Source organism: Herpailurus yagouaroundi, unplaced genomic scaffold, assembly GCF_014898765.1.
Source record: "Herpailurus yagouaroundi ecotype Mexico unplaced genomic scaffold, PumYag 181, whole genome shotgun sequence".
Classification (NCBI taxonomy): Eukaryota; Metazoa; Chordata; class Mammalia; order Carnivora; family Felidae; genus Herpailurus; species Herpailurus yagouaroundi.
The window spans coordinates 17,622,174-17,633,751 of NW_024412412.1; positions in this window are offsets into that span (position 1 = coordinate 17,622,174).

Here is an 11,578-nt window from a genome sequence, read left to right on the forward strand (position 1 = left end):
ACGAGGACATTGCTCACCTTGAGGCTAACCACAAGATACCATTTCCAAACTGGAGTTAAAGCAAAAGAGAAAGATGGAGAGCTTCGAAGTTAAGAGAAAGGAAGAACGTGTGCCTATTTTGATGACCTGAAATCTTAGGAGTCAAAAATAAAAAAATATCTTGTGAAAATCCATAATTACTAAAGACCTTGATCATATCAGTAAAAATACTGGTCTTTATATTACTTTTCAAAAGTCAAATCTGGGTAAAAGTATTTGAAAATGGTGTTAGAATGGTTTCATATTTGTGGAAAGTATGATTTAGTTATAGTGTATATAAACCATAAACATATTTAAAGATATTTATTTTACAGAAAATAAAATACCTTTGCGAAATATTACAGAGTTAAAACCAGAAAATATTCTACTAATTTTATTCCCGACATTAAAGTACTAACCATCATAGTCTCAACTTCTTCTAAAAGTAAATTTTACCCAGAAGGGTCAAAATAATTTTAATGATCTCACTGCAAAAGTCAAAATGCTGTGTTCATTGGGATCTCTCATAATAGCCTCGCCCATTGTAATTATGCTTATATTTAACTTCTGAATATACGTAAAATAATAAAAATCCAAAAGGCTGTCTTCCCTTCCCCCTTTCCACTCATTTTTTACCTTTTCATGCCCCCTTCCCATCCCTTCCTTCAGTAACTATGTGTATATCCATGTTCAATGTACTGTACTAGGTGCTTTGGCTGATGATGATAAGATAGAGTCCAGAGATAATATAAAGCAGGTACAAATATAATTATAACACAAGTTAGAATATTGTCTGGTTCATTAGTTATGAATTATTGAATGGTGGTTATAAATGTTGAATGAACAAATTCTCTGTTCATTTCCGATTGATTCTGTCTAGGTGTTAATGTAAGACAAATTAGGATGGAGTGATGGTTAATTTCAAAACTCACAATGCTATAATTTAAAAAAAGTAAATAGATGCATTATGAAGCAAATAAGCCTGTTGTGTACTTTTGAATTTCATATTGATTTAGCTTTCTGCAGAATATATGCAGCAGTGTAATTAATTTTGAATGATCAGATAATGTTATTGTCAGGTTATACAGATTTAATTCATAGCAAGCTCTTAAAAGTGAGAAGTACATAAAACCCAAGCTGTTGACTATTAGTTTCAGTAAGTGCATTGAAGTAATTTTTCACAAGTGCCCTTTAGGTAATTCAGATTTTCAGACTTGATCATGAACCTTTCTGGTTCATTTCTATGCCACCTAAATTTTAAATATATACAGGAAAATTTGTAGGTCAACATGGTGATAAAGTCTAATTTGGCAGGTGAAGGAAAAAAATTTGTTGCGATTTTAAAAACTAAAGCATTTCTTATTATGCACTAGTTATACTTGAAAAGAATTTCCTAAATCTTATGAATTCACTTAGCGGCGCACACACATCTTAATTACATAATTACTTGAAGCAAGCACTCTAATCCATCTTGTTCATTTTACACTTTATAAAAGAAACAAGCTAATTATGGCTTTACACTGAAGAAAAATACAAACTTGTATCATATTTACAGGCTTCATTGTACACTCTGCCGCTCAGACATGAAATAAGTAGAGAAAAAACACAAGTGGTCATTATGCTGCATGCTGTAACAGTGTTTTTAAAATGTTAAAGATACCATTGAACCAACCCTTACTAAAGGGTGGAGGGCATGCTGATCAGGGAGCCACGCTCCCAGAGAATAACTTGAAATGGACAGGGTGAAGATTTATGTGCAGTGATGGAAGAATGAAGGAAATGTTAGTACAAGGCACAGGCCAGCCTGATGACAAGTGAAACATTAATGCGTAATATTCAGGCATACCATGCAATATACAAGCAAGGAGAATGGCAGAGAGGAAATATTTGAACATCTACTTATATAGGCTCACTCTCAAGGAAGGCAACTTTGCTACTGCAAAAGCCTTCAATTGAACTATAATAACCTGATATACGGTCCTTCAAACTTATGTTTAGAAAATAATAGACAAATCAAGAGCACTGGAACCATAGGAAAATACTAGAGTGTGGTATATTTAGAGCCCTGGAACCATGGATACTGTCATAATCGCATGGAACTCAGGTGGTGCAAGAGGTTCGATCCAGTCTCAAGCCCATCAGGTGTGATCTCGGATCAAGTTCATGCTGGATCAATGGTTGGCATACAACTCAAATGAGGTGTATTAATTCTGTGGCAACTCCTCAAAATGCCTCTCTTGTTTGGGGTCCCCTACATGAAGTGGCAACCTAGAAAGGATATAATCTTACAACCATCAGGGTAGGCAAGGCTCAATTTGTGCCCAGAGTAAGAGCTAAAGGTCCTTCATAAGCAGAAATTAGCTTGGAAATGGGATCACTGCTTGCGCCAGAACTGTGAGCAAAGCGTCTATGTGAGTCATGTGTATGGGTAGTGGCATTTTACAAATCTAGCAAATTTACAGTCAAAACATCAGAATTACTTCAATCACTTGATTAAATATTACAGGGGAGTGTGTGTCAAATCTTATTTCTAGTTAGCAATACCATAGTTTTAAACTACTACTTGATTACAGATTTTGATTATAAAATCTGAAGTGAGATCGTTTTTGGCATATAGATGATGCTTATTATAGTCAATTTTATATTTTATCTAAAGTAAAAACTGATGTCCTGGGTCACACGCAATTAATTTTCATATGTTTTACACATTTGTTACAAAGGCAAACCAATGTCCAATGTGAACTACACCATCTTCAAATGATTGATTTTAGATAGATGAAGTTGTTCTTCTAGACACAAAATTGTCCTGTTTTCAATGTGCGTACCACTTTTCAAATAAAATGAGGATAAAATGGCAACTATTTCCTTTTGAAATTTGATGTTTTCTGAATGTGTATATTGACAGTATTTCTCCCAGTTATATGACAGTTATTAATATTACACTCAAAAAAATCTCAGTGAAAAGTTTTATCATGAAATCTATTGATCACTATTAGTTTAATTTCACTTACATTACTTTTAATAGGAACAAAACCTTATTGACCAACAAATAATTTGTTGTACACATCTGCTGGGAGATCAATTTCCACGCGTCTCTTGTTTTTACATGTCTTGTGATCAGAGGCAGTGACTGCTGTTTTTCTGTGCTATTTTTTTCAAGGAATTTTTTTTATAGCTAACAGCCTTGGGAGATACAGTGTCGCTCTCTAAGGCAGAGGCAGGATTTCCTAATATAATAATGATAGGACATGATATGGGATATAATATAATGTAATTCCTCTAGAACACATGAGCAGACAGGTTTACTATCCATTATATAAGATTTGAGTTCCCTAGGCTCAGGGATCTTCTTTAACACAACCCATTGCAGGTACAAATATCACCTGGCCCCCTTAGAGTTGCCCTTTGGGAGTTTTGTTCATAGAACTGGAGGAAGGCAATGCTGATATTTCTTGAGTAATAAAGTCCTTTGCCTTTGTCTATGGGTCTCACGGCTTTTGACAGAATCTGTGAAACTGTGGTGTGCTTCTAGTTTGCTAGAAGCAAACTTCTAACTTCTAGTTCACTTCTAGTTTGGATTGAACCTCAGACCGCTCATTGTTCTGAACATCTTGAAAAGAAACAAAGAACAGTGGGACTACTTCAAGAGGGGAGGAAGGAGACAAGGTTTTCCCTCCATGCACGCTTTCTGAATTTCTACCCTTGGCGTTACATGTGTAGGTGTATTATATTAGTCTGGTTTCTTTAGTTTGTCATAATCTCCTTTGTTTGTGGATATGTGGGGAGGGGGGCTTATGCGTGCATACGTGTGTGTTGTGTGTTTGTTTTTACAAGGGAACAGCCCCCTAAACAGTTGTTGCAAGGATTCAGGAGCTTAGATTTTAGAAACAGCTGGCTGATTTTCCCCCACCACCACTTTAGCTAAGAGGAATGAGACAATATAGCAGATAGAAAACTATATACCACTGTTTAACTTTAGGTCTACAGAGTATTGAAATATATTCAAATAAGGTTTGACAGACTTCTGAACTGATCTATAAAATGAAGTGTGTGCAGCCTTTGCCTTTATGTATTTCATGTTAATGAACCAGGTCAGACTTTCTCTCTTTGCCGAGAGTGGGCCTGGTGAGCGGAATATACACGGTGTGACTTCTGACAAAGGAGGATTAGCTCCAAACACATGGTGGGCTTTCATGGGGCTCTGGGAAAAAGTCTTCCTGAAATAACTCTTCCATTTGCTCTCAGATGCCTGGAATTCTTTATCACCAAAAGGAAATCCTTTCATCCAATGTTTGTAGTAAAGGATTAAAATGCATATACACTGAGAAAGGTGCCTCCTCGCTTAAACTGACTCTGTGGCATATATGAATAATAGATTTCCTGAAAGCAGGTCTTCAGTCTTAAATGGGTAGTAGGACATACCTTTATGCAGAAGAGGGAAATGGCATCACAATGATTTTGTTATTTAAGATAACTATCACTAACCTAATCCGGGGCTGGCAGGTAGATTTTACTTCTCATGCAAACTCTACTTAATTGTCAGCGGCTTCCTAGTGGGCTTTTCATGAAGAATTCTGGGGCATAGTGAAATAGCTCTGGGGTCAGTTAGCCATGGCTGCCAAAGTACCAAGGGAAAGTCGATACACACATGCTGGGTATTTGGTATCTCTGATCTACATTACTGGTTGCAAATGGCTTTCTAAAAGTAACTGTGCCCATTTAGAATATCACAACATCTATGGCCAGGAACTGATGCTTCTGGTTCTTGCTTCTGAGTTGAGTCCCCAGGTTCAATCAGAAGGTCACAGATATCGGATGACTAATAAATTCTGGCACCAAATAAGTCATCAAGGATCTACTAGTGACTGGGCAACCTGGCTAACTCCGCTATTGTTAAAAATGTTTTTCTACAAGTGAAAGAAACTCAACTTTAACCAGCTTAAGCCAACGGGGAAAATTAATAGCTCGTGTTACCAAATTACAAGAAGGGCAGGGGTGTGGCCTCAGAGCTTGCTAAAGCCATGAATTTGAATACCACCAGGATGCCCTGATGGATGGCCAGGTCCCTCATTGCTACCAGTTTTTGTTTCTCTGCTTAGTTTTGATAGACACATATTCTGTGTGATGCTGGTAGTAAAGATAGCAGCAGCTTTTGAGTTAACTTACTGTTTTGGAATTAGCATCAAGCAGAAAGGGACTCTGATTTCTTAGACTCAATTAGAGAAAAAAGTAAATGATGACAAGGGGCCAGAGACTTTGGGCAGAATCATGATAGACTACTACTGACCTTACTTGGCTTCAGGGTTATCACTGGATGTATCTGTGGCCAGGGACGTATGTTTCTAATATGTCAGTTTCCTCTTAAACCACAGACTTTAAGTCATTTTGCAAAAAGGGGAAGAGTTCTGCTCTTCCCATTGATTCCATTGCTGGGCAGTAAAAACCATTAAATGTCTTGCCAATTCCTAGATTCCATAGGCAATTTTGATCAGGGACAGAAATCTTACCTTCAAGAGATGTATTTTATTTCTACACAACAAAAAGAAGTATGCTAATTTTCTTTAACAAAAATTCTAGTAGCTTTCTGTCATCTACAAGGAAATATATCATTCCCTAACATGGCCTAAAGAGTTCTCAGTCTTGTTTTCCACCCGTCTTTTTAGCCTCCTTACCTGGCATTCTCTACCAATTCAACTACCTTCCATCCCATAAGTCTAGCCTCTCATTACTCAATCATCCTTCAGATAAGCTATGTTCTTTCCTGGGTTTCTGCTTCTGTCCCTCTAACATGAGCTTCTCAACTCAGAGAACTTCTACCTATTCTTCAAGATCCAGCATAAAACTTTACTCTTCTAGGAAAACTTGAACATTTCATTTCCTCCCTCATCCTTCCTCACAAGGACTTATTCAGTCTACTTTTCATCCTTCAGGAGCACTTCACTTTTTATTGTTCTATTATAACACATCTCCTTGTATTTTAATAGTTTTATTGATGTGTAATCTATGTGCTGTAACATTTATTTAAACCTGTAGTTCACTTGTTTTTAGTATACTCACAGAGTTGTACAACCACATCACCTAGTTTTACAACATTTTTATTAATTATTCCACAACCCTTGGACTTGTTAGTAGTGATTCTCCATCTTCCTTCCCCACCCCTAGCTACTCCTCTCCTACAGCTCTAGGGACTACTCATCTACTTTCTTTCTCTCTAGATTTGGCTATTTTGGATTGTTTCATATAAATAGATAAATGTATGTGGTCTTTTGTGACTTGCTTTTCACTTGGAATATTTTAGACGTTGATCCATGTTATAGCATGCGTCAGTAATTCATTTTCTTGAGCTTGTTGAATAATATTCCACTGCACGGATATCACATTCTATTTATTCACTTATTGGTGGATGGACATTTGGGTTGTTTTCACTTTTTGATTATTATGAATAAAGCTGCTATAAATGTTTGTCTACAAGTGTTTGTGTGGCTGTGCATTTTCATTTCTCTTGGGTAAATACCTGGGAGTGGAATTGTTGGATAATGTGATAATTCTATGTTTAGCATTTTGAGAAACTGCCCAAATCTTTTCTGATCTGGCTGCACCATTTTCTATTCTTGCCAACAACCTATGAGGGTTATAGTTTCTACACAGCTTGTATCTTAATTATCATTTACATATGTCTTTTCCAATAGACTGAAGACTGTGTTCTAGTATGAGCTGGTTTTCATTAATCTTTATCTCATCAGGATTTTCCTAAAATATGCAAAACACTAGAGGAGAGAAGAAAGATTGAGGTTAGGAAACAGCTTGATAAATAAAAATTATTCCAGGCTTTCCATGAACTAATTTTTCCCAGCATTCTTAACAGGATGGGTTTTAATATATTATTTAGCATGATTTCCACACATATTACTGGTCCTTCATATCTAAAAATAATAATTTTGTCAATATTTCCTCAGGATTTGACCAAGGTTCCATGAGAAAGTGATATTGTAATATTTCTGGATTTGATTTTTTAAAGTATAAATCATTCAAATAACTACATCCTTAGCAGCAATTCCATTAAGGGAGGGGCAAAATTATGTTCAGCAGTGATTCTGAGAAAAACACAAGAGAACTTAGAAAATCTAGTTTTGCCCCAAAATAATTTAAACTAAAAATAAAACTATAAAACTAATGGGATATTTCTCAACTAAAAACAATCAAATAATATTCTGTTACACAACAGACATTGAATTTCACCATGGCCCTATCTGTTTATATAAAATTTTCCGAATTTACACGGATGGTGTGAATTGCCCACAAGTTCAAAGGGGTGATTTTATAATATGTACAATTCTGCACTTAAATCTTCATTGTGCAAGAATGCCAAGCATTTTCCTGGGCATTGGAAATACTGTAGCAAATCAGGGAGGCAAGATCTCAGCTCTCATGGGGCTTGGAGGCTAATGGGAGAGACAGCCAGACAATTAACAAAAGAACAATAAATAAAGACCAAAACGCTGTAAAATGCGTGACTTAGAAACGCTTCTGTCCAGAACTGAGACACCAGTCAATCAATCACCAGCAGTTATAGATCACCCCCCCAGGGTATTAGTACTTGCAAGCATCTTGGAGTAAATAATTGAAATTTTCCTTTGTGCAGTGAAATAGAGGCTCAGGAACTGTTCTAACAACTTTGGATTTTAAAAATGCTTCAAAATGGTGTTACACTGTGATTACCGAATATTTATTAGGAGACCCCAGGAGGCTTGTCCTGGATGTACACCAACGTGTCTCCACATTGTTTCACGATGAATTCTTCTATTGAGTTCATAATTTGTATCACTGATTTTAACAAATTGACACTAAACTTCTACAGGTTTAATATTTTCCCCAACCTTCAACCATGTAAGGACATGTTCTTCATGATAAATCTTCAATGCAATCGTATGTATTTCCAGCGTAAGTATGTCAGATTTTCAGAATCAATTTTTCTTGATGGTCTGACTTGAAAGATATTACATTATAAAAAGAGACTCAGTTATCATTAAAAAAAAATCTAGTTTAGTAAATCCACATTGATCCACATATGACTACCTTTCAGGGTAAAAGAAATCCTGATCCTAAAATTTTATTATATTTTAATCTAATTTTCATATTTTGGGTGCAGATATTAAAATGAATCACATATATCTTCACTACTGGGGTCTAACCTAAAACAAAAATTTTCCCAAATGGCAAGATCAAGGAAAGATATACGAGTTAAAAAACATAATTTTATATGCTATGTTTTTATCAATACAATACAGAATGAATTGAGATGATTTTGTTCTATCCTATATACAGTGAGAATAGCCACTGTGAGTCTGCAAATGAATTTTTCTCGTTCACAACTACTCTGGAAATCTCTGCCTTACAGCAGATTTGACACTTAAAAATAGGGGGAAAAGGTGTTTCATACTAATATTCTTGAAACATGATTTGATTGAAATCTTTTGAAACAGTCATTTCCTTTAATTATAGTATGTTTTTGAATGATATAATTTATGACATTTTTATAGCAAAAAGATAAGCCATAAAAAGTACCCTACGAGACATACAACCCATATTTTGATTTTATGGGTAAGAAAAAGCATTCTTTTTTTAGGGTTTTCTTTTCATGAGAATTCAAAATCAAATTGTGCAACAGCATGTAACACAATAAGAACACATATTGAAAGAAATGATTTCTGTTGTTTTGTATTATGTTGATTGGTTGTCCATAGGTGGCCCAGGAGGGAACTGAGTTATAATTTTTATTTTTATTGCTGCAATCTACTTTAATTTATAAATGCTATCTTGCATGAGTTTACAATGAAGATAGAGTTAGTGTGCCTCAATATGCAAATTTGTTAAAAAAAAAAGGGCAACTTGATTCTTGTTCAATTACTTAGGAAATCAACTGTAAGCCCACTGTCACATTGAGAAGCACAGATTTGTTGATTTTACTTCACTACTTTCCATTTGTCATTGCTATTTGTGTATTCTTTTTGCATGTTCTCCACACTTATATGTGATGGCTATTATATGTGAAATTTCAGGAAGATTAATATACTGAGGTCTGAAAATTCAAGTGTGCCAGTAAGCATTGTCTGGTAAACTATGCAAATATTTCCATGTAATGCTAGTCTTGAACTTGACTAGCAATTGGTCACCCTTTTATTTTTATGCAATCCTTTTCTTTACTGATTTTTTACAGTAAACACATTTTACTTATTTAATCCATTCACTGATCAGATATTCATCTGAAGATGCTATATGGCAAGCATTATCCTGGGCATTGGAAATACTGTAGTGAATCACAGAGGCAAGATCTCAGCTCTCATGGAGCTTGGAGGCTAATGGGAGAGACAGCCAGCCAACTAACAACAACAACAAAAAAAAACAATAAATAAAGATCCAAATGCCAAAAAAACTAAACAAGGTAATGCGGAAAGGGAGCTTGGGGTGCTTTGTGAGATGGCATAGTTAAGAATGGCCATTGTTAGTAGGTGACATTTGAGCGGAACCCTCAATAATAAGAGAGAAGAAACCATGTCAAGATCTTAGAAAATTTCCTTCCAGACAGAGGAAACAGCAAGGCAAAGATTCTATGTCTGTGATTTGCCGCCATTTACATTTACCTAGCTATTCTTTACATAAACATTTTACCCATGCTAATGGGGCATAAGAGTGTTTGTCCTTATTCATTTTACTTGGAGGGTTGTACAGTTTGGAGGAAAGATCAATTGATGATCATTCTCTATATTTATCTGCCAGGATAACATACTGTATTTTACTGGTGCAAGTAGCTGTTGGGGTTGAACTCTCCTGTGTTCTCGAAACTAGACCTTCTCAGGGCGCCTGGGTGGCTCAGTGGGTTAGTTGTCTGACTTTGGCTCAGGTCATGATCTCACAGTTTGTGGGTTTGAGCCCTGCATCGGGCTCTGTGCTGACAGCTCAGAGCCTGGAGCCTGCTTTGGATTCTGTGTCTCCCTCTCTCTCTGTTCCTCTCCCGCTCATGCTCTGTCATTTTAAATAAAAACATTTAAAGAAAGAAAAAAGAAACTAGATCTTCTCTTGGGATTACCAGTGCTGAGAGTATCATATACAGTATCATAGAGTATCATATAGAGAGTATAATATCATATGTAGTATCATATAGAGTATCACATAGAAAGCGGGTGGGGGGCGGGGTCGGGGTGGGGGATGGATAGCTTTTGCGATGAGAAGAGAAACCAGAAGTGCCAGCCTCTGGTCTAAAACAACAGTAAAACTCTGTCGTATTTCAGGTTTCGTTTTGTAAGGAAAAGCAATGAGTTTATTTTCCAATATATCTGTGTTACCATGCTGAATTGCTATTTTCATTTCTGTCCTTAAGAGCACACAGATGCATCAATCCTTAAAAAATAGACATTTCTGATTATTGTTCCAAGGGTTCTCAAATTGGCTTTTGCACTTGGTAAAAGTACAATAAAAAATGTGACTATAAGGCTGTGTATATATACATATATATGAGTGTGTGTGTATATATATATGCATATATATACACACACACTCATATATATGTATATATACAATGTATTATATATAACATAATACGTATACATTTTATATACACACGTAGATATGTACATGTATATACATATTTATATCAGAATTACCAAAATCCACTAAAACTATCAAATAAAACAGAAAAAAATTAGTGATACTCCCTCCAAAAAGTCAAAGTTAAGAGGTGTCAGGCATCTGATCAGCCATATCCAGATGCTTGCACATACACACTCAAGCACAAGCACTCATATTCAACCCCTAAAGAGAGGGGTGAGGTCAAAAGGCTTGACTGAGGTCATACAGAGTCATGGTGGTTGATCTGAGACCAGGGCTGTCAATTCAGTTCAGAGTTTCCTCCCAGGGAATATGACAGGCCAGCATAGAAGGTACTTGCACATGGCCTTATTCTTTCTTACTCTCCTAATTTGATTATTTTTTCTTGCCACAGTAGTTAAGTAGGATATTTTGGCAGGCATTTAGAAAGAGGAGTGCCACATAAATGTAAACGAGCTGGTGGGCAATTCTGCTGTGGGACTGAGGAGAAATTAGGTATTGGCAATGTCCAAAGGCAGAGAGGGCCATGGCTTAATGAATACCCAGTGTTGCTGATAACTCAGACCTTCTTTTTTCTCTGCTGGAAAAAAAATTATAGGGCTCAATTGCTCTTTAAGCATTTATAAAGGGGAAAAGAAAAGGCTAGCGTTTGAAACACTGCATTTTTGGCTTTCTTTTATTTTTAAAATTCTCCTTATTGTTACAGCCCTTTACATCATGGTTGTAAAAATTATTCTATAATGCCATGCTTTTCTGTTTTTCTTACCTTGAAGAATAGTAACCAATAATGACATTTTTTTCCAGTTGCTACCTATCACCCTACTGCAACCAATTATCCCTAATCATAAGACACTCTCTTTAATGCATAATGGTTTTGAAGAGTGTTCGTCTTAAACCTGATATCTTATTCCATAGCTGGAGCTGTAGGGACTGTTCCTGAATATTCTCTAAAACA